Source organism: Motacilla alba, chromosome 1A (genome assembly GCF_015832195.1).
Source record: "Motacilla alba alba isolate MOTALB_02 chromosome 1A, Motacilla_alba_V1.0_pri, whole genome shotgun sequence".
Classification (NCBI taxonomy): domain Eukaryota; kingdom Metazoa; phylum Chordata; class Aves; order Passeriformes; family Motacillidae; genus Motacilla; species Motacilla alba.
This window is the reverse complement of record NC_052031.1, coordinates 43,876,124-43,898,931: the sequence shown is the minus strand read 5'-3', so window position 1 is coordinate 43,898,931 and position 22,808 is coordinate 43,876,124. Positions and strand designations below refer to the sequence as shown.

The window sequence follows — 22,808 nt, the reverse complement described above, 5'->3', positions numbered from 1 at the left end:
TGGGAATTTTATTTTCCAGTACTGCACATTAGCAGTATTCTCCATCCCTCCTGCCCATTGATTCACAGTGATGAAAAGAAGATGGTGGGATTCAGATTGCTTCAGAATTATGAAATATTTTAAAAAGGGGTAACCCTATACACTGTAGCATTACTACTGGAATCTACAATGCTCTTCATACTGTAAGGTGGTCGCACATGCTAGTCATATTGGAGTTAACAGTGTTGTGCATTTCCTTTCTTCTTCTCTGTTGAAAGTTGAACTGATTAGTTTCTCCTTCATTGATCTTGCTGTAAGAATAGTGACTACCTACCTAAGTGTGGCCATGGAGAAAAGTTGCATATCTTAATAATTTCTGGTATATTTAGAGGTTAAACCCTACTCCCTACTCTAATTGATTTACTTATAAGTTATTGTGGATAATGCTGTGTTGCTTATTGTATTTGTGTATAGATATTTAAAAAAAATCTCATGTTTAAGGCAATTTTATAACAGCATTGGTCTTCTGTCTGATTTTGGATTTCTTTTAATCAGAATGAGCGTCATCTTCCCTTCCTGCCACCATGAGGGCTGGAAATACAACTCCATACAAGTTTAGAGTTGTATGTAATTGTGATGCTCCAGGGTCTGGGCTTTACAAGTTGTGTCAAATATCACAGAACTTGTAAAATAATTACTAGGTATAGTAGCAGCATGTTGTATGTTCCAGATGATGGTAAGACCTTGTATTAAATCTGTTTGTGCTTAGTCCAGACAAATAGGAATTCTTCCTGGGTAAATTTCCTTGATAACTTCAACATTTCTCTTACTGCCTTAGCCATAGGGGTAGAAATGGTCATGCACTGGAGCAGCAAGAGCTGGTGGTATTATGTAGAAAAAAGCAAGAAGTTAGAATGCTGGTTTTTATTTAGAGACTGAACAAAAATTATCAGAGCAGCTGAAGTTAAAGCTGCCATTCTTAAACATGGATGGAAAAGAATAATTACGTGCATGAGCACAACAATACAAAGCTGCTGGTGGGGTTCTCAAGAGCCTGAGCAGACGAGGGAGGCTTGCTGTGTGAAGAATGCCTTGGAGCTGGATTTGGTAGCAGGATAGGATGTGTTGTAAGTAAGGTGAGATCCATTTAATAAAGTCTGGGGAAAAGAGAGGTGTTAAAGTAGAAGCTGGATCTCCTAGTCTGTATAGCATAGGCTACTGAGTCCAGTTTTTAGGTGGGTGGGTTTTGAAGGAATTCTCCAGCCTATAGGTTACTGCATGTGTCTTCCAAGCCCAGCTAAGGATTTTCCTTATGAGAAAGTGACACCTTTTCACTGGACAGGTAAAATGACAGTTCCAGAGTTGCTGTTGTGTATATTGCAGGAAGGCATCATTAAATTTAGTTTGCAGAAGTGCTGGAACAAATTACTGTAAATATAGCCTTTGGTGTTTATAAATGTAGAGTCTGAGGGGATTTAAACATTTTTGCTGCAGCCAAAAAACTTCTTCCGTGTATAGCAACTGGTCTGCTCAATACCTTCTTCTCTGAGGCTGTTTGAAGTATGAGATATTGTGGGTTCCGCTAATAATTCTCCATATGTCGCATTTTGTGTGACATTCCCAGTGGCTGAACGGGAGGAAATACTTTATTTAAGTATACTTGGATCATTCTTAAGTTAGGAGAGTCGCTGCTGCTGAAGGCCAAATATTTTGAAGGAGAGTCTGTTCTCTCCTCTTGGATGTTCTCTTCCTTGGATGAATCACGAGGGATTCCAGCTATGCTGTGCACGGCAGTACTGAGTGGGGCATAAAACTACTATTACATGAAGTGTAATGAAATTAGTGCCTTACAGTTCTGCTTTTACCTGGTGAGTATAGATTTATAGCCACGTAGTTGCCTCAGTTCTGGAAAATCATCCATCTCCAGATTTAGGAAGGATGTCCTTCCAGGAGATTTGCCTGCCTCTCCTTGCCAGTAGTATCTGGTCGCTATAATCTGGATTACTGCAGATCGCTCTGGTGGTGCACGTGAAATCTGTGGACAATACAACCATACAAAACATTTCTGGTCTTCTCTGCTAATGCCAGTTGCTGCAGCTTCACTGTGCTTAACATCCACTACTAACTGATTCCTGCAACGCTTCAAATACAAATCTTTGAAAAACATTCAAAATCAGGACCTAAGATATGAAGTAGAACAATTTGGGAACAGGAGGTGCATTTTTAGTTGTTACGAACAAAATACTGCTCTTGCTTGAATGTAACTGTCAGGTTAGTTAAAAAAGTGTCATAGTGCTTTCTTAAGGGACTTGATTTTGCAGTAAGCATTGTGGAAGACTAGGGTGTTCAGATTCTGGCTACACTGTATTTCATGGTCAGTAAGTCCATGCAGAGGTCTATGCAACTGCAATAGTTCACATTCCTGAAGCTCAAACTAGCCTGGCTAGGCTAACCCGTGCCTCACTGTGCTGACTTTTACTTCAAGAGCACTGTGTCAGGACTGCCTTTCAAGGCTCTATAAGGGTCTGTTAAAGCTATCTCTTTTTATTATTATTTTTTTTGAATCTGTTGACCAGGGCATTGCTCTTTACTCTTGATGTCTTACCCATTACTGAACAAGAACCCTCCGCATTTCATCAGGACTATAAATTTATATGTATGGCTTTGGAGGAGAAAAATCCTTTTCCAATACAACTAAAACACATACATTCCTTAACTGCATCCCATCAGAAGTCTTTGTAGAAGTCTACTTCCTTTTAGCAAGTACCAGATGCGTTTGAGAGAGACATGGGATGTTCCAGTTGATTTCTTGCACACTGGAGCCTATTCAGAACTTTCTCTTTATTAGTGGAAAACAGAATTGTCAGAATCCTTCCTTTATTTGAAACAAATGCAAAAATCTTACCTGGAACAGGTGTGGTTTATTTATTAATGAATAGAGAAACTAATTTTAAGCTTCTTGTTCTTTCAGCCTTAGTGAGACTAGCAGCAGAATCAGTGGTTTTTTGGATTATTTAGTTCTTACGTGATCACACGTATAAAAGGCTTACACTAAAAAAAGGCCAGAAATTCACTTCCTTTCTACTGATGATAAAGCATTCTGTGCAATGTCTCTTCTCATTTTCTGTGGCTCTCTTATGATCCCTCCCATTGATCTTGTCTATAGGCAAGGCAGACTTTAATAATCCCTCCTTATATGTGTGTCTTTCTAAGCCTCTAATCACTTTCATCATCTGTCCTTGAATTCCCTTTATTTCTTAAAATCTTCAGTAGGTTTGGAGGAAATGACACAAAGGAACTTAAAAGGATTAAAAACAAACAAATAAAAACCCTAAACAGAATACCCCACCAAAGCAAACAAAACAAACAAATTTAACAACAAAACCCCACCAAGTCTAACCAAAACAAAAAACCACTCCACCCACAGTTTTAGGAGACAGGGAGATTTAATCTCCTGGTGTTCTTTTAAATACAAAGATTACTGTGGAAGACATGCCTGTTCTGGGCTCTTGTAAACTGTAACCAAACCTCCCAATATTTTGTGCTCTAAGACCTTACTCACACTTTTCCCCACAGTTCCATCAGGTTTGGACATAAGGCGAAAATCATTTCATGAGACAATTTTGCTAGGACCTCCAAGTTTTGGTTTTAAATCTACAGTGCAATTAGAAATGTGTGAAACCTGTCAAAAGGTAGTCTGCATGATCCAGGGGAATTGGAAATCAGAGAGAGAAGCCATAATTATAATATGAACCCAAAAAGACTGACTAGTTTGTTAGAACTGAATAAAAGCCTGGTTTGTTAATTTAAAACAGTAAACTGTTGATTATTTTGTCCATTTAGAGCTGTTTAAAAAACTTCTTACATTTTAATTCCCTAGCACCAGAAAGGAATATTAGGAAGTTTCCAAAGTTGTTTTTTTGGGGTTTTTTTTCTGGGTTTTGGGATTAAATACACCTAAAAGCTAAAGGGCAATATTAGGTCAACTGAAACAAAAGGAAAGTTGTTTCTGTACAGCTTAGTTTAGCATTGCTGTGCTCCCCTGATGCTGCAAGGTGAACTTCTTTGGTAAACTTGTAGGCTATAAAGGTTGTGTTTCACCCACTTCATCTTTTCCCTAATCCAATAAGACAGTTTTAAACAATAAATAGAATGGGGGATGCATCTTTTTTTTTAAAGTTTAAACTGGTTTGAAGTTTGGAATCTTTATACTTAGGTTTTTCAGAATTTTGGTTTTCACCAGGAAAATTCACGTCTCTGAAGACTGTAGAGTCTTTCCTTTGCTGTGCTGTTGATACATCCTCATTGCAGTGGATGATATTTCTTGCAGGACTGGGGAATTCTTATCACCTTTTAAATGTTAGGTATATGTATTAAAAAAAAAAAAAAAAGTCACTGGGGGAAAATTACCAGCCTTCTGATTTGCTTTCCTTTTGAAGGATGTGTAATGGTTCTTCAGTCAGGTTGCCAGCAGTGATGCTGGGGGATGGCATGAGCTCCAGATCCCTGCCTTGCTTATTGTCATCATCTCCGTAGGTAAGGCTTTCACTAGGCACCACCTAGGTCTGCACAGAGCCTTCAAGGTTTTGGTGTGTTTGACATCTGATCTGGTCCAAACTAAAAAAGATTCCCACATTGTCCCATTTTGGTTCTTTTGGGAGCATTGGCAAGTGTGCAGCTTTCATCTTCACCCCCACAGTATGTATGATTTTGGGAAAGACTTGTGTGGGAGATGAATTTCTATGTAGTGCTGGGAATGGTGGAACATAATTCTCCCTTTCCACTTATATATCCAGATGGTGAAACTTCACAAAAGAGCATTGCAGTATTTACTACTGAAAGTTTTCTATTCTTCCCTTAGTCTGAAAGAGGGAGGATTAATATGCAAGCCAAAAAAACTAAGCTGCTGATCTAAAACCTTCACATATGGGACCAAGTATGTACTGGAATGTCTTGACCTTACCAGACACTCAGCAAGTGAGAACTCCTCTAAAGAATTTGTTACTGTTGAAAGCTGAAATGAGGCTTTTTGTTTTCAAAAAAATTACAGAAAAGCTTAATATTGGGGGCTTGCTCATGTCATTATTGTTCTGTTCAGGGGTTGCAACTGGATAAAATTCCAGAGGGCAGAAGTTTTAGAAACCACTGGTACTAATATTTTCTTACTTACCTCTGTATTGGACAGTCTATTTCAATGGACCTTTGATATAAAGTATTTAGCATCAATTCTTGATAATTCAAAGTTTACCTTTGCTATAGTAGACAACTTTTCCTTGGCTTTTCCTATTTTGTAGTTTATTTAACAGTTGCCTTCCTTTGTAAATATTTGTTTCAGTAGCTCTGGATGAAGAAGTTATGCTGGGAAGGCAAAGAATTGACATTGTGCTATTGAATTAAAATGAATATGTGATTCAGGTAGTGCTGAATTAATTGGAAACTTCTGATTAACATAAGGGGCCTATGGAACCAATCTGAGACAAATTAGAACAGACTTATGGCAACTTCTCTGTATATTAATTCTTCTTTACAGGATGGGAGATACTGCTTCCAGTTGATATTACAATATCCTTTAGCTTAAACCAGGATGGTATAGGTGGGTTTTTAACTTTGTTTTTGCTTTGTAAATAAATGATCTTTTAGTGGGTTTGGCTAAAAATACATGGAAACCTGTTTAGTTTCCTGGCAAAACTGTGATAAAAAGAGCAGCCGCTCTGTGTCCATCTAAGGACTGCAGCAATTAAACACTCTAATTACCTATGTCATGTGATTTTTTTTTCTTTTTTGTTGAAGTTAGTAGAAGTATGGCTTTCAAAAAGGCTACGACATGATTGGCTTCTCAAGCACTAAATAAGATTTTTTTTAATTGACTTGCTCCTCCTGTTCAAAGCAAGCCTTTGCATCATGATGAAAGGTGGTGTTTTAAAGATAGTTTATGTATACAACAGGTGTTGATTTATAAGGTTAGAAAAAGCATTAAGTAGAGCTAGTGGAAGTATAAGACTTCCATTCTTAAATAAACAAATCAAACCTGATACTGCCTACTGCCACCTAAAAAGCAAGTAACACAGCTTACAGGAAAAGTGAGGAGTCAGGCTTTTCGGGTCCTGGGATTATTAAATATAAGGGAATTTCTAAGAGGGCTTTAAGCTAGACTACAAGAATTACTGTTACAAGAAGAGAAGCCTTGTTAGGGTAAGTTGATTTAGCAGGTTTCTCTGGTTTTACTGCATTCACTCCCTTTATTCCAAGTTATTTCAGTACATGTAATACAGAAATTAGAATTCAGCTAGTGCTCATTGTACAAATGCAAATTGATATAAATGTGCAGAAAATGTGCTGCTTTATACCAGCATGTCTGTACAGGTGAGTGATGTGCAAAGATCAAACTGACAGACCAATTACAGCTGACTCTTAACATTTTTCTAATTCAGGGCAGTACAGCTTAATGTACTTTAGGTTTGCTGAGGACTTGCTAAGATTCACTGCCTCACCCTCACTTCCTAGGAAATTAAGTAATTCATAAGAAATGGGAACTGGCTGTGGGACTGCAGTGGCCGCTGACTGTGTTTTGGCGTATTGTTGACAAGAAGCTTTGGTTGAGGTTGCAAGGACAGATGGAAGCTTTGGAACCGAGTAGGATCAAACCCAGTACTAGTCTGAAAGAGACATTTAGTGTTAGAAGAATTAAATTAGCAGATCTTGTTAGTAAGAGTTGCCTAGGTCAGGTGTGAGGACCTTTTTTACTCAAGAAAGACCAAAGAAGACTTGACTCTTCACTCATTCACAGCTGCTTCCTCAGTCTGCAGCACTAGCTCTCAGCAGCTTTGGACATGTTCAGGGCAATGGCAAGGAATGGAGGAGATAGCAGGGAAACATGATGGAGAGAGGGACAGAGGTGGGATTTCATGTGCTTAGCCTAAAATGGATTTGTTGCTCAGAACAGAGCCCCCTCCAAAGGCTAGGTGTAATTTTCTTTTCCCCCTTCTTTAGTCTGCACAGGTGACTTGAAGATAAAATGTTACAGAATTTGATATTACTTCAGCTATTGATACATATGCATTATATGGGATTGTGTGGCTCTTGCTATGTTAGGAATCTTTGTTTTCCTAGAGCTTTTGACAGGAGTAACACAATCCTGTGTCATGGTTGTCCCTGATACGTTTTGTCAGAACAGTAAAGTGTCTCTTCACTTCATCAGGTTTCTAATTTCCTTCTTCTCCCATGCCTGCCATATCCAGGGGAAAGGAGGCTATCTTTTTTCATTCCCCCCTCCTGCCATACCTTAAGGAAGAAATATGACTACATCTTGTCACCTGTATCCAGTCCTTTTTTGGATCAAATTACAGAGTTTCACCTTGAAGAACAAAAGAGGAATTACAGCCTTCTCTTGAAATAAGAGTTGAAAGGATATTCTGAATTGTCTTTTTTAAAGCCAGATAATAAATGTCAGCAGGCTGATTCAAGCTGCCAGGCTTCTGGTATGCTAAAATGGATGCACAGAAGGTTTTCAGCAATACTCCCATGTTTTTTTTCCATACTCCCATGTTGTTGTCCTGATCAGCTTTCTGTGCAGGTCTCTGCAGTGGAACCCTTTCATCACATGTGTATTGATGCCATAGGTGACAAGGCCCTTGTGATACACAGCATCATCATAGGCAGGTATTGCTGCTTTTGGTGAGGGCCTGTGATCTGTACAAGGGTTATGCTCCTCCTGTCCCATGCAAGTGGTTTGGATTTAGCAGGCTTTTGTACCAGAGGCATGGGAAGGCTGGGGATGAGAGAGAGAGCAAAAGCATTTATAAACAGGACCTGAGGAAGATTTAAGAAAAGGGTGATAGTGAAGACAGTGAAAAGTTTGACAATCAGTGAGAGGGTCTCCTCTGTTTGCCAAGAGTTACATGAAGAAATTCTGAGACTGTCCTTGTTGGCTCTTGCATGTTTTGTTCCCATAAACTACATGGATGTGGTTAAGAGTAATTTGTCTTGGGAAGCACCAAGGAGCTTTACTGTCTGTAAGAGCTAGATGCTTATTGCTGCTCATAAAAGGAAGTTTGCCATTGTCAGGTTATTCCTTTGTGTCTTTCCAGTGTTAACTCCTATGGTATCTTCCCTCTAGTGCAAAGAGAGATCCTATTGAGCAAATCTTCTGTTACTGATATTTATAAAACTGGTTTCAATGCTTTTCTATCTGCGGGACATCATTCTGTCTTGCAGCATAAATTTAATGTAGAAAAATGTCCATCCATAGTTTTTATGAGCTTTTTTTTTTGCCTCCAAGGAACTCTATTTCTCTTCTTTCACCAAGTAACTGGAAGGGCCTGAATAGCAGCTGAGTTCAGCAGCTGAGTGAATTAGACAGGACCTATGACCTAACAAAGCTTGATCTGAAAGTGATAGAGGGAAATCTCTGGCGACCCTCATAAAACTCCATGTCAAGCTTTGGTTTGTATTTGTTGGTGCCAGAAGCTATGACATTTTTTGGGCATTGGGAAGCTGGGCTTTGAGTGCATGAGCTTACAAAATGTTCTTTCAAAAGATGTTTTGACCTATGTTGCCACTTTTCATTTTAGGTGGGATTTCTCTGTTTTTAGTGACTATGTATATTACACTGTAGCCTGTATGCAAACCGTTCTTTAATTTTGAGGAATTTCTCTTGAAATGAAGATACACCCACTTGTGGTGTTTTGGAACAAATAGCCCAGGTCTTGTTTGAGTTACTTTTGTTTGGACTTGACAGAGTCAGTTAGAATAATCCTTGTGTGTACTGTGTCATTATGCTGTGTGGCACTTAATGTCAGAGAAGGACGAAGTTCAGTGAGTTCCTTGAAGAAAATCTATGTTTTGAAATGAAGTCTAGAGCAGTGGTGACAACTATAGCCTGAGGCTCTGGTGACATGGGTTCAGGCTGCTGTGACAGCTCTCAGTCCTTGTGTAATGGTAGGAGTCATTTAACCTCTCTGAAGAGAGTGTGGCTTCTCCCAGCATGCACAGGAGAGAGGATAAATACTGTGAAGGATACATATTTCAGAATCATTAGCCATCCAAGTGGATACTTAAGGAAAAACCTCCTCTTACTGTTTTTGGGCTTTAAAAAATATACAGTGAATGCATGTTCCTGCTTTCTACATCAGGCAGCTTTTGAGACTGTCTGCTGTAGGTGCTTCTTCCCCCCAAATAGTGCAAGTCTTGTGTAACTGTTTGAAATGGGGCATTTTCTCTTAAGGCAGTTGCACACCCTTTGTAGTAGAGAGTGGGAAAGCACTTGCAGTGATCTGTCTAATCTCTGTTGATTTTGAAGAAGCTCATTCTACATCACATAAAGCTGCATACCTGAAGCTGGGAGAGACTAAATCCAGTCTAAATAGCTGTGGCAGTGAATATTGCAAACACTGCATAAAAGATGCAAGTTTCACTATTTTTCATGCATTATAGAACTAGATGTATGTACTGAATATCTAGACAGCTGTGCCAAATTACTCTTGAGTGGGACTTTAAGTTCTTTTAGGCAGAAAAACAAAATAACATTCTGGCTCTCCCTCTTACATAGTGCATTCTTAATATTACTGAGTCTTCATTTCACTTATGCATAATTGTTTTAGGAAAACTTAAAAAAAACCAACACTGTCTTTTTGCCAGCTTTGCCATTATGCAAAAAAATCATTGGTCTCTGATTGTTCAGAAATTTGGCAGTACAGGATGTTACCTTACCTTTCCCATTGCTTTTTTATATATAAAGGAAGAAAGGTGAAAAAATAGCAATTTGTGACTTGGAAAGAAGGAAAGGACTCTTGAATTTACCTTATTGTTACTGCAAGAATATCTGATTTTGGGAAAAGAAAGGCCAATGATTATTTTATAGACTCCCTGATAAGATGGCTTTAAATGTCTCTGTCATGGTTTCACCCCTGGCCGCCACCAAGCCCAGGCAGCCACTTGTTCACTCCCCCTCCAGTGGGGCTGGGGAGAGAATCAAAAAGGTAAAAGCTGGAGAGCTCATGGGTTGAGATAAGGACAGTTCAGTAGGGAAAGCAAAAGCTGCACAAAGGCAAAGCAAAACAAAGAATTCACTTCTTCAAACTGACAGACAGGTATTCAACCATCTTCAGGAGAGCAGAGCCCCACCATTTAGTTGGGAAGACAAATGCCATGACTCTGAATGTCTCCCCTCTTCCTCCCTCTTCCCCCCTCCCTTTATATAGTGACTGTGATGCCATCTGGAATGGAATATGCCTGTGGTCAGTTGGGGACAGCTGTCCTTGCTGTGTCTCCTTCCAACTTCTCATGCAACCCCAGCCTCATTGCCAGTACAAAAAGCAGAAAGGGCCTTGGCTCTGTGTAAACCCTGCTCAGCAATAACAAAAACATCTCTATATTATCAACCCTGTGTTCAGCACAAATCCAAAGCAGAGCCCCATACCAGCTACTGTGAAGAAAATTAACTCTATCCCAGCCAAAACCTGCACAGTCATAAAGAGTTAAAATCACTTTATTTATATCCCATGTACATTGCAATAAGTCCCTTAATTTCTGTTTTTAAGAGGAAATGTTTCTCTCTGATTTCATCCAGTATAATTTGCTAATCTTAGGGGTGTGAACTCCTCATGGTTTAGTGAGACAAAATGGTAATAGCTGTGTCTGAATTATTATTTAAAGTTTATCCCTCTGTGTTTCTATGTAGGGCCAAATATGTTGCTTATGATGTGGCTGTTTTGGTGACTAACGGTATGATGGACTGATAAATACATACTTTAGTGAAGGTAGAATTAGTGAATTGGAAATGGAAAGAAATTCTTCTTCTGGTATGATTTTGATCTGTCTCATGTCATAATATACTGAACCATTGTATCAGTGTGGTTTAAGGTTAGAGAGCAGCTTGGAAATATTTTATTTGAAAATGAGCTTCTGAAATTCCAATGTAAGGAGCAGTGAAATTTCCATATATTTTACTAGCCAACACATGAAGCAATGTCTGTAATTACTTTAATAATTACGCTTTGCTAAATTTGGGGAAGCTTTGATTTTAGAGTGTAATGCCTTGTACCATTCACTGCTGTTATTAACATAATATCAAGATCCAGTTCTGAGGTTTCTGTGATAAACTTGTATCATTCACTAAATGTTTTTTCTTCCTGGAGCAGACAGGTCAATCTGTTGTCATTATCTTTGCTAGAGCAGTAAGATTTAGGAAACTGTCATGTTAACAAAGGTACAAAGTGTCATCCATTCAACAGCTCCATTTTTTGTCATCCACTCAACAGCTCCATTTTTTGCATTTCCCAATGCAAAAAAACCTTGGCATTTTCACAACAGATGTGCTTGGATTTTTTGAATGATGAATGCTCGGAAGTATTCCTTAGGCTAACACTATGCTGAGCTTTCTTCTGTCAGCACTACAAGCACCATAGACAATTCAATTTATGAGACTTCTGGCTAAAATCATGGTGTTACATGCAAGAGTAGAATCCATTTAGCCACTGAAATATTAACGTTTTGAATAAAAATAATTAATATGTGTTACTATTGTAATTCACACTGGCCATTAAATCCCAAAAGAGGATATGTCCTGAGGCAGTATCAATGTGGTAGCTCACAGATGAACAATTATTAACAGTGACTTCCTAATCTTCATAGCCCTTACCTCTGTTCTGCCAATTTTGTGTTTTCATAATGATGTTGATAAACTACAATATCTGTACAAATTTCCCCAGAGATGGAAAACTGCAGGGACTGGTATGAAATGTAGGTCCCAGAGGGAAAAAAAAAAAAAAAAAGCATTCTACATGGAATAATTTAGCAATATTTTTTTCCCACAAACAAAACATTGGAGGAAAAGATTAGTCAGATTTTCTAAAATAAATACAGTATTCATCCTTCCGTTCTGTTTGTGCTGATTTTTATAAGAGGAAAAAAAGGTTGCATACAAATAAAATATGGAAAGGGTATAAATATTTCATATGTTTGCAATGTATGTCACTTATGTGCCAATAACAAGAAGAAGCAGTTGGGTGTAGAAGAAGATCTAACTGCAGGTAAAGAGAGTAAATCAAGATAAAATTGTTATTCATGGTAGTTTTCAAATTAGTTTTCAAACTTGAGGAACAGCAAAAATACATTACTCCCTTGGAAAGGAAGCCTATTAAGTTTATTAGTGTAATTCAATGTTAGGAGCAAGGAATTTCCTTTAAGTCCTTTGTTTCTCTCCTGGAAATTATTTTTCATATTTCCTGAGGCTTTTTTATCATTCGGTTTTGTTTAAGAATTATGTTCTGCCTAGTAAATATGACAGAAGAGTAGAGGCTTCAATTCAAAGGTAATGAGCCCAGACATGTCGTGAAAATGATTTTCATGTGTCTTCACCAGGCATCTTATCTGTTCTGGAAGGGAGTGGAAGTCAGAGACAATTTTCCTGTTATCCACTGGCTGGCATGCCTGTCCATCAGCAGGCAGACAGTTTAAGATTATCCAGAGAAGATGCTTTCTTGCCCATTTGTTGGGCCAGAAAGGTTTTGCAGGGCACATTATTGAAGTTGAAGCCATTATAAAGGACAATTAAGGACACTGGAGCAGGCAGAAAATACTCTATAGCATTTTGGGTGCATAAAAGAATCTGAGGAATGAGGTGAGGAGATTTGGGAAGGTGCTGCTGGTGTTGTTGCTTTAGGAAATAAATCTAAAGTCCATACGTTACCATATGGTGGTGTTTTTGCTGAACTAGTGTTTCTGTGGGATTGTGAGGGTATACTGTCCCTGCCTCTTCTCTAGCAATTCACATGTTCAAGCTGAGCTAGAGCTCAGATCTCTAAGAGGTGCCCATTCAGCCACTGATCAAGTGTAGTGTGTGCCCTCTGATCACAGAATCATAGGCTGGCTTGCTTTGGAAGGGACCTTGAAGATCACCTGCTTCCAACCCTCCTGCCATGGGCAGGGAACCTTTCGCTAGCCCAGGCTGCTCAATGCCCTCTGCAGCCTGGCCTTGAAGTGCCTGCCCGGGTCTCTGTCTGTGCCATGGAGCTCTGCCACAAAAGGCAGCTTTATACTGTAATTTGAATGAAGCTTCCATACCATCAGGGTAGTGATGATTTGACAAAAGTATATTAATAGCGAAAACTCAATTAATGGTCTTCCCAAAGTGCATGGGTGAAGGTGTTCTAGCATCTTCAGGGTCTCATGTTTGACTGTGGAAACAAAGAGCATTCCTTAGGAACATTGAGAGGGCAGTTTTGATTCGGGTATAATATCCCAAGCAACTCTTGTGCTTTTAGCAGCAAACAGGTGGCCAGAGAAAGCACTGTGAAGGGAGCACTGTAGATGCCTTCAGAATGAGACAGTGTGCCTTTGGGAAGGCATAGCATGTCAAGTGAAGAAGCAGATATTAACAGCAGAGCACTTTGTTCTGGTGTGGTGCTTGGTGTTACTCAAAGTGCTTCCTGCTGCTATTGATGTGCAGCATTAATCTGTACCCACCTCATTTTCATGTGCCACTTTTCTTACCAAGTTATTGCTCTCTTCATTGAGAACAAGAGCTGTAGGAAGTACTTGTGTGGATACACTTAGACTGCATCTTTGAAATTTTAGCTGGATTAGTTCATTCACTGAAGACTAGTGTTAACTAAATTTGGGTTTATGTTTCATCTTGTAGGGGGATAAATGGAAAATTCTTGTCAATCTCTATTTTAAATTCTATATTCATTGCTGTCTAGTGATTTGTTTGATCTGGGCTTTTTTTTTTTCTGCCAGTCGATGCACTTAATTCTGCTTGACAGTGTTTCAGTGTCTTCAGGTGCATAGAATAGTGATGTTCCTGATAATTTTTTTGAGAATCTGGATTCATCCATGCTTGTGAACACAAATAGCAGTTGATGTTGGTCAAATATTTGAAATGCCTTTCTGTACTGCTTAGCTGCCAGACAGTGTGGAAGAATGGCCTTTCCTGAAGTAACTCTGGTTGCTGCTTCTGAAACTCTTGATCTAGAGGTCTTGAGAGAGCTCTGGGCTTTTCAGTGTGCTTCATTCCTGTGCATGACCTTCATACTTCATTTTCATGACCACTGATGCAAGAAAATCATGGCCTTCATAAAAAATCAAACATTTTGCTTTTTTTTGGTATGGATTGTTGTGTGGTATCTTACCAAATAGCAAGTGTTTTAACAGCTTGCCTATACTTCATGCATTTTCAATTAAAAAAATAAAATACAACTTAATACATGTTGGACTTTGCTGCATACATGGCTGGATACTGCAAATAATTTTTTAGCTCTGGTTCAGTTTTTGCTTGCCAAACTTTAGACATCACTATTAAGATTCATAACCAGAAGAACCAAAGCTTCAGGAGAAGAAAGAACATTTTTTTGGAGAATTTTCCTATTAACTTTTCCAATACAGAGCAGGCTTGTCCAATAAGATGTACTAAAGGATGTAACCTGTTTTGTGCAATTACTTGTTGTGCTCTGTCTAATTGATGAAAATCTCTCGCATAAGTATATTTAATACAAAAAAAAAAAAAAATCAGTGGAGTTATAAAAGGAAGTGAAGTGTTCAACCAGAACAGTTAAAATTGTTGTAACCAACAGCTTGGGTTCCTAAAGGTGTAAACATACACAGAGGATCTCATCAGTTACAGGCTGTCAGGGCTTGATTCCAGCCTAGAGTGCCATTACCTCTCTTCAGTGCTAAATTATTCAGGTATATAAGCCAGTTCAGACTACCATGATTTTAGGGGTAACTAGATGGCATTGATTCTGTTATGTGTTTGCTGAAGATGTAAGAGCAATGTATGGAAAGCAAGTTGTGCCTGCAGTCCATCTAAATGCTTTAGCTTGCATGCAGAACTGTTTTCCAGGTTATTGTTATCAATATTAAGTAGTTATGGATGTTTTTTGGATAAGCTTAGTTCAGATCATGGCTGGTGGAGCATTACAGCACAGTTGCTCTGTTAATGGGAGAGATGTGTGGCTTGGACACTGCTGATTAATAATGTACTGGAAAAAATGGTCCAAAATAATTTTTTACAGGAATAGGACAAATACTAGACTTAACATGTGTTGTGGAAGTGCTGCAGCAGAAGTAAGCTGCTGCTGAACTAAAGGAAAGGAGTCTGTTGGAGACCTTGAGTATTCCCTCCCATCTTGTTTGCTGAGCTCCATGGGAACCTGCATTTCTGAAATGTGCCCTCTGTGCCTCCTGAGGCTGGTTTGTCCCAGCACTGTAGGGGATCAGGGCAGCAAGTTGGCTGCTGAAGAATAAAAAAAGCAAGCCCAAGAATGCAAGGCAATATGCTATTGTGTCCTCCTGCATTTCTTCAAAACACATCTGTGGTGTGAGGACAGCTTTCCCCTTCCTGGGGCATGTCCTCGCTGTCTTACCGTCTTTTGTAATGTCTCCACAAATCTCATGGTCATGGGGCCCTAGTTCTTCTGGAGAGGCAGAGGAATGTCATTGTCTTAGCTGTCACTTTTGTGTTTGGGATGTCTGCCTTGAAGCTGTGAGTTTGGACATGTCTTAAACTGAAAAAAGCTTAAAATCCAGCTGTTTGTTTCCTTATGGACAATCTTGGCTGATGAGTAAACTTCCTCCATGCCTTTTGCTTGAAGGCACATATGACTGAACATGTAATTCATTTGTGATTAAGTATTTCTTCTCCACTGCTTTCTGCAGTGAAGTCATGATACATTTTGCATCTGAATTGATTCACCTGCAGAGAGACTGTGGTACCAGTGCCCTCATTAGTGGACTATTACGGAGTCATTGCAAAGGAATCTCTGGAGGAAAGAAGCAAATTATTCAGGAACACACATTTTGAAATATGTGAAATAAAGGAAAAAGAAATCAGGAAATGACTAAATGCATCTCACTTGGCAAAGTGACATTTATTTTAGTACAAAGTCTTCAGACTACCTGTGGTAGTTCTCTCGTAGGTTGTTTAGAATCATGGCTCTGTTTCAATCAGCTAAAAATACTTTTGAAGTATTACTTACCATCTTTCCATTTGACTGTCACAAAGAGAGAGAAAAAAAGATGTTGGTAATTTTTTTCATTATATAGGTATCACAGTCCTTTATTTATTCTATTAATTTCTGTAAACTTAAAAATTAAAAGTTTGGCAAAAAAAGGGAACTATATTTTATACTACAATGTCCCTGTCCTGCAGTATCTATAGCATGATGCAATGGTAGCTTAAAGAAGATGTTGTTTTTGCTTGACAGGCAAGTGGCAGCCTGGATAGCCTCAAAAGCAGATTCTGTCTGATAATAACTTAGCACTTAAACTTTCTGTACTGGCCTGTGTTTGTTTGAGTTTTGTTTGTTTTGGTTTTATATGTGATCCCTTTCCTATGTTTTTGTGTTTCTGAGAAGCAAAGGCCCATACACGAGCTTAGAGAGGAAAGTTTCCTCCAGGTTTGTGAGGATTGCTGAGTGGCAGAGTTTGTTACAAGGCTTTTGGAGTTGCTTGTTCTGCTTTTGCATTGGCTCATATTCCTGCAGCTGCACTGCATTGCTGCAGTTTGCTTGCTGCTAGACTCCTAGAGCTGCTGTTCTTTTCCTTGTAAAGTTGTGTAACCTAAAGAGTAACTTTACATTTGATAAGGCATCTTTTGAGAGACTAAGAATGACCTAGTAGAAAGATTGTGCTAGGGAGATTATTTGTTCTGTTATAGTGTTAGATCCTAGCTTCAAAACCCCTTGTCTCTGAGGTAAATTGAGTTAACAAATTTTTGGGAGAAGGTAGATTGTACAGAAGTTCTGGATGGGGAGGGGAAGGTACTCACCTCTTACAAGGTATGTTGATAGAAAAGTCGGAGGGAAGCAGTTACAGAGAAGGAACTGAGAACTGAAGAGTTCACAAAAAAAGTAGAGAGATAGAGGAAGGGAGGAAAGGGTAAGGGGAAAGCCTGAGCTCATGTGAGGCAAAAACTCACATGAGCTTCTGCTCACATGAATAAAATTCAAAACCTTTTGTTTAGCCAATAAGCTGCGATTTGAAGCAAAGTCCTCTATGTGGCATCCTCCCATCCATCAAGGAGCAGAACAGGTCCTGCAGCGTCTTCCCTGATCTTTACACTTAGAAAAATTCCAGGCCTTCCTGCTTCACCCAAAATAGTGACTAGTTCAGCTTTCACCTATCGAAGTGGCTACCATCATCACTCATGGGTGCCAGCCATGTCATGCATTAAGATACAGTGAAGACATCAGAGCCTAGGTTATGATTTTTTAGGTAGCAGAATCACTATGTGCAAGGTGTTAGATTCCTGTGGTATCAGACTGAGGATGAAATTTCACCTGAAGTGGCTGCAGGAGCTATGTGGCATCTAAATGTAAGAACAGATCAAGTATCTGTGGTTGTCAAAGACACATTTTATTTACTTTTGGGCCATCATGAGTCCTCAGATGTTTCAGCATGGAAGAAGTTGTGGAACTTGCTCATCTGTGGACAGGTGATTACAAAGTCATCTTAAGAATTTCTGCTGAATTGGACTCTCTCCCCACCCCCAAAGCATGTTCAGGAGGAAACACTGACCAAAAAGGAAATAAGTAAATCATGTTTAATACTTGGAACTCATAATCAGTTTGAAGTAACAATGTGATGATTAGATTTTGTTATTTTTATCTCTAGCTCGTATTGCCTGTCAGTGTGTCTACGTGCTTTGGGGTGGGGAGAGAGTCAAATTCCTGTGGAACAGATACTTCAATACACCTGGAATGACTATCTCAAAGCAGGCTTTGAGATACAGTTTGTCACTGGAGCTTCTCTTGCATCTACTAGAATTTTTCTAGGATTTGCCTTTCTGCAGATCAGAAGTACAGCTCAAATCATTGTGGCAGGTTGTGCCAGAGAGAGGTATCTAGAACTACCAGTTATAACTTTTAAATTCCACTGGGAACAATGTTAACTCTTCAAAAGGGGATCATAGACTTAAAATACCCCAACTCTGAAAATATTACTCTAAAAATATTTTGACCTTGCTAGACTTGTTCACTGGCAGGCTGCCAAGTCTGTGGGAGTGATTTTATGTGCATTCATATGTAGTAGTCTCTTGGAAGACCAGTCTGTTAGTGAATCTACTGACTCGTTTACATTGCCTTTGAGTTACACAGGGAGATTTTGTCTGACAGCAAGATAACTGCTTGTAGGTGGGTCTCAGGATTCGAGGCAGTAACATAATTTCCCTGGTTGTTGCTATGTGCAAGGAAACTATAAACCTTCTGAAACAATGCTTTTTCCAATAAGTACTTCCAGGATAATTCCTTTCCTTTCCCTTCAGATAACAGTAAAACTTTAAGAAACTTGTGATCAGTTCTGACACAAGTTTCATAAATCAGATAGTCAAATATCACAATATTGTGATATTTTAAACATCATAAGAACTTCTATTATGTTGCCTTATGTAACCCAGAAGTCATCTAGCAAACTTCAAGGAGCAGTGTTAAAATGGTATAAATCTTTTTTATTTTACCACATCATAAGTGTTTTCAGTTATTTACATACTACTAACCCCCACCCCAGCTCTGCACTCTAAACAAGGATGCATTCACAGTATTGTGCATGAATCTTTTAAGACTTGTATTGGCAAGTTGGTACCAGAAACTTAACATCACTTTTATTACACTAAAGGGACCTAAACCTTTAGCTTTTTTATTTAGCTTTTCAATGAAAAGCTAAACAAATGGCAAATCATTGGTTTTACTAGTCTCTTTTTAGTCTATTTTACTAGTCTATTTTTAATAACTTTTACTAGTATTTTTAACTTTTCAATGTTCTTATGAGTTGTTACTTGGATATGCTACCCTATAGTGGTCCCAGTACCTGTGGGTAAGCATCTGAAAATTTTGAACACATATCTGGATTTATTTTGGTGAATCCTTGGCTTTCAGCTAGCAAAGAGCCCTAACAGAACAGGGCTGTTTCAATATATTATATCATATAGCCTTCAGACTATATGAATATTGTCTAAATATTGTTAAATTATGCAGAGGAACATAACACCTGACGCATTTATTTCTATACTGACCTTTATTTTTATAACACTCTTGTTTAAGCAGTAAATTAACAAGAAACATAATAAAAAGCACCAAAAAAGCCCACAGACCAAACGGGATGAATAATGAAGTGCGTCAGTTTATCCCAAAAAGTTAAAATGTTGCAGTGTTTCCTGGTTAGTACCAGAAGCATTTGTAGGGACAGACTTAAAATGTACTTTTGGAGAGCAGAGCGGTGGAAGTTGCGATTTGCTCTTTCCATTGTGAGAGGTCAGAGTTCTATACAGTCATATTTGCATGGAAGGTTTTCTTCCAGCGCAAATCACTGCAATTCATTAAGGTTTCCCAGAGCATTTAATGAAGGTGTGCATATCTAAAGAGTTCCTTTCTAGCTGAAATAGAATTAAAGACATTCAGACCATTTTGAGTTGCTGAAAAGATAGGTAATTTTGGATTTCATTTACCACCTGCTTTGTTTTCCCCCTCAAACTTCTGTTTTATTATGAGTACTGTTAAGTCTACAGGAGCTAATTTTCAATATCAATTTCTGCCCAAATTTATGTGTTTCTTCCACTTGCTTACCTGCAGGGAGACTGCTTTGGTTGTAACATAAACACCAAGAACTAGTGGACTTAGGCTGAAGTAGCTTTCTTTGCAGTTTGCATTATGATTTCTTGAAGTGATTTGTGTGTTTCTCAAACTTGTCAAGTAACTGACTACAGAAAGTGAGAGTATTTGTCAGTCTGTTTCTTTAGCAAGAGAGTCTGGAAAATGATTTTTTGACGTTACACTGTTTAGAATATTACCTCACTGTGTGTAATTAGGCTAACATCATTTGGCATAATCTCATAAGGGGCATGTTTTTGAGGGTTTAATAATGAATATATATCTTCATCTGTTGAAACCTCTAAAAATCTGATTTAGTAATGGTACTTTATTTAGGTTAAAATTATTCTAAGCATGTGACAGAGAGAGATAAAGAGAAAAAATATTTAGACAATTTTCTAATGCCTTGATCAAAATGAGCACTGTGGTTTGGGTTTTGCTTTGCTTTTCCACTGTCTTGGAATGAGATCTCTTGTGTCGAATGTTAGGCTGTTTACAACGGGGTTCTGAAGCCTGTAGCCATGCACAGCTCCCTGCTCAGGTACAGAGCTCTGGCTCAGGGCAGAGGCAGTAACCATGGTCAGACTCCAAGGACAGCATGGCTCTTATCTGCTTCCTTTCCCACTGAACTCTGCTTTGTTCCTTTTTATCTGTGCTGTTGCTATGACTGAATATGGTAATATGTTTATAAGTGTTTTACACCAAACCATGTGATTAAGCATATCCTCTTGACTGTCTGAATAGAAACTTAAGAGAGGAAAAAAAAAAGAATCAATTTAGAAAGTTCAAAGGAGAGGGAGGCAGGCAGGCAGGCAGTCTAGGAGCAGAATATTGATTTCAGTTTCATTCTAATCAAATCATATTGGTGAATAGACCTCTAACATCGCCACAACTCTAAAAATAGAAAAATCTAATATGAGTTTAATATGTAGGAACTGGCATTAAGAGAAAATTGGCAGCTAGCATTAATGTCTGTGCTTCTGAACAAACCCCCTACATTTAGTTTGAATGTAAGATCAACACATGCCATTTCATGTTGATAATTTTTTTAGAACACTCTGAGTCAAGATTACAAACTGCTTTTAAAAGACCAGCAGGTGTATTGCTGTAATTAGTGTAATATTGTTGTATTATGGTGTAATAAAATTATATGGGGAACTTCTGTATCCTGCTTTAAATTGTTCTGTTGTGCTGTAATCAAAGAACGTGAGCAACAAACTTACTTAGGTTGGGCAGCCTGTTGCTTCATACAAAAAATTTACAAGAAGATAAGAGCAACAGTTTGACCAGCTTGATAGAGGCCTCCCAAGTCCCTGTGGTTAGGTAAGAGAGGCAATGGCTTTCAACAAGATGAAAATAAGTCTTAAAAATTCTCTGAAATGTCTTCTGTTGTTTTCATACACTTGGCACGGAAGTTGATGGGTGAGCTCTGTGACTCAGTTTGTGGGACATGTAAGTCATGGATGGTGAGTATGGGACAACTCAACCAAGCAGAAAAGCAGCAGACTGAGCTCCTGTTTCAGAAATGCTGCCCTGGTCTAGCTATTATGGATTACAGCTGTATAAGAATGTGAAGTACCTATGTGCTTAATTAAGTTTTTGTTAGATGTTATATGAATAGTTTCTGTTACCATCTCTGCTTAGACCATATAGGTAGCTTTATGTTTCTTCATAGCACATGAAGATTGCCAGCAGTGCTGAAAGAGATTCTTGAGTAAAATAGGTGTGTTCTAATACCTAACTTGAAGATGGTGGAATTTATCTTATGTGTTTATAGCAGCTGAATTACCCATCATAATGGATTTAATAATGGGTGTTACTGAAGATGTAGCAGTTGTATTTTAAGATTGTATTTTAATAATTAAGCAATATCAGTTGTTGTGTCAAGTATCCATGTAAACTGAAATGTATGGATTCCGTAAAATCATGTGCTTTAGGGTTCACAGTATCCAGACTAAACATTCATTATTTGTGTCATGTAATATAAATTATCACTACTATTTAAAAAGAAAAATTGTTCTGGGATAGTCTTAAGAGCTTTATAGAAGGAGATACATGAAATTAAGCTGTATTAATGCGCAGATTGGCAGTTTCTGTAAATCTTGGCAAGTATTCTACCAGGTAAAATATATCCCAGATAAAAGAAACATGATCAAACTGATTTAGGATTAAAAGATTCAGTTGCTACTGTTAGTCGAGCAAAAATAAAAACTAGGAAAGATACAAGAAAGAAAAAAGTACAAACTAAGAGTATAAATAAGCACATCATTGTTAATGTAGATGCTATTTCTGTAGCAAGCTATACTTGATTTATTTATGTAAAGTTAAGTGTACTGCAATATTCTGATGACAATATTAAGGTATCCTCTTCCAAAAAAATCTTAATGGTTCTCAATGAGAAGAATCGACAAGTTTTGTCTTTAGAGTCTAAATTGTGGCATGTGGCCACATAAACATCTTGGTCAAGTAAACCACTCTGAACTTTAATCATGTTTCTACAAATGTTATTTGAAGAGTAATTTTATAATTTCCTGAGACACATATCCCTATGAAATAGTTTTAGTATTGCCCTATTCAATTAAATAAATAATCCCTGTGACACCATCGCATCCTTTGTAGTGCTAGAATGAAACACCTAAGATAATGATGTTGTGATCCAAATTAAATTGTGACTCAAAAAGCATTATCGAGGTTTTAACCCCTTCTGTCCTCCTAGGCAGAGTTTGAACAAAATCAAAAAACCTAAGAGCCTTGAATACAAAGGATATGAGTCTCAAACACTTACCAAAGGCAAGAAAATGCAGTAGGAGCAATACAGGCTGCTCCATCTTTGCTTGCCACTTTCCTCCGTGAGTCTTACTGTTGCTGGTACACTGTTGGTGTTGTCTTTTCAGCCCTGCTGTCTCCTGAGATAGGTCTTTACTACATCTGTGCCAAATTGAATTAAATTTTGCACAAACATATTAATGAAACAAAGAAGTTACATGAAGTTGATCTATAATATTTTCTATATCCTCTCAATACAACAGATAGCAGGTAAGAAAGGCAGGTTTAATTTTCCTGCGTTAAATTACTTTTATATTAGCAACATGGTTTTAACAGATTAAGAAATATCAAATTAAAAACAGTTTTTCCTACTGAATGTATTCTGTTTTTAGCAATTTAATGTGCCTTGCAACTGTACAGTTTCTGAGCACTTCCCATTAGCCTGCTAAACAAAGTCACTACTGTTTCTTGCCTGTGCTTCTC

General features: G+C 38.2%; 1 protein-coding gene across 3 annotated transcripts in view; it reads left to right on the top strand.

Annotated features, from left to right (window-relative positions):
* Window positions 1–22,808, top strand: part of TMCC3 (transmembrane and coiled-coil domain family 3) — a 131,263-nt gene that overhangs the window by 90,214 nt on the left and 18,241 nt on the right. The gene's annotated exons all lie outside the window — the stretch shown is intronic.